Below are 349 nucleotides of genomic sequence, written 5' to 3' on the forward strand. Positions count from 1 at the left end.
GTCTCTACTGCTGTGATGAAACACCATGACCGAAAACCAAGTTGGGGAAGAAAGGGTTTATTTGGCTTACTCTTCCACAGCACAGCAGAAAGTCAGGACAGGAACTCAAGCAGGAGGCAGGAGCCAGGTGCAGGGGTCACGGTGGGGTGCTGCTTGCTGGCTTGCTCCCTATGGCTTGCTTATGTCAAGTTTACATAAACACTATTCATCAGTGCATCATGGCACACCTCCCTGCCTCCAAATAAATAAGTATAGCCGGGCGATGGTGGCGCACGCCTTTAATCCCAGCACTCGGGAGGCAGAGGCAGGCGGATCTCTGTGAGTTCGAGACCAGCCTGGTCTACAGAGC

This window comes from Microtus ochrogaster, assembly GCF_000317375.1.
Source record: "Microtus ochrogaster isolate Prairie Vole_2 chromosome 14 unlocalized genomic scaffold, MicOch1.0 chr14_random_3, whole genome shotgun sequence".
Classification (NCBI taxonomy): domain Eukaryota; kingdom Metazoa; phylum Chordata; class Mammalia; order Rodentia; family Cricetidae; genus Microtus; species Microtus ochrogaster.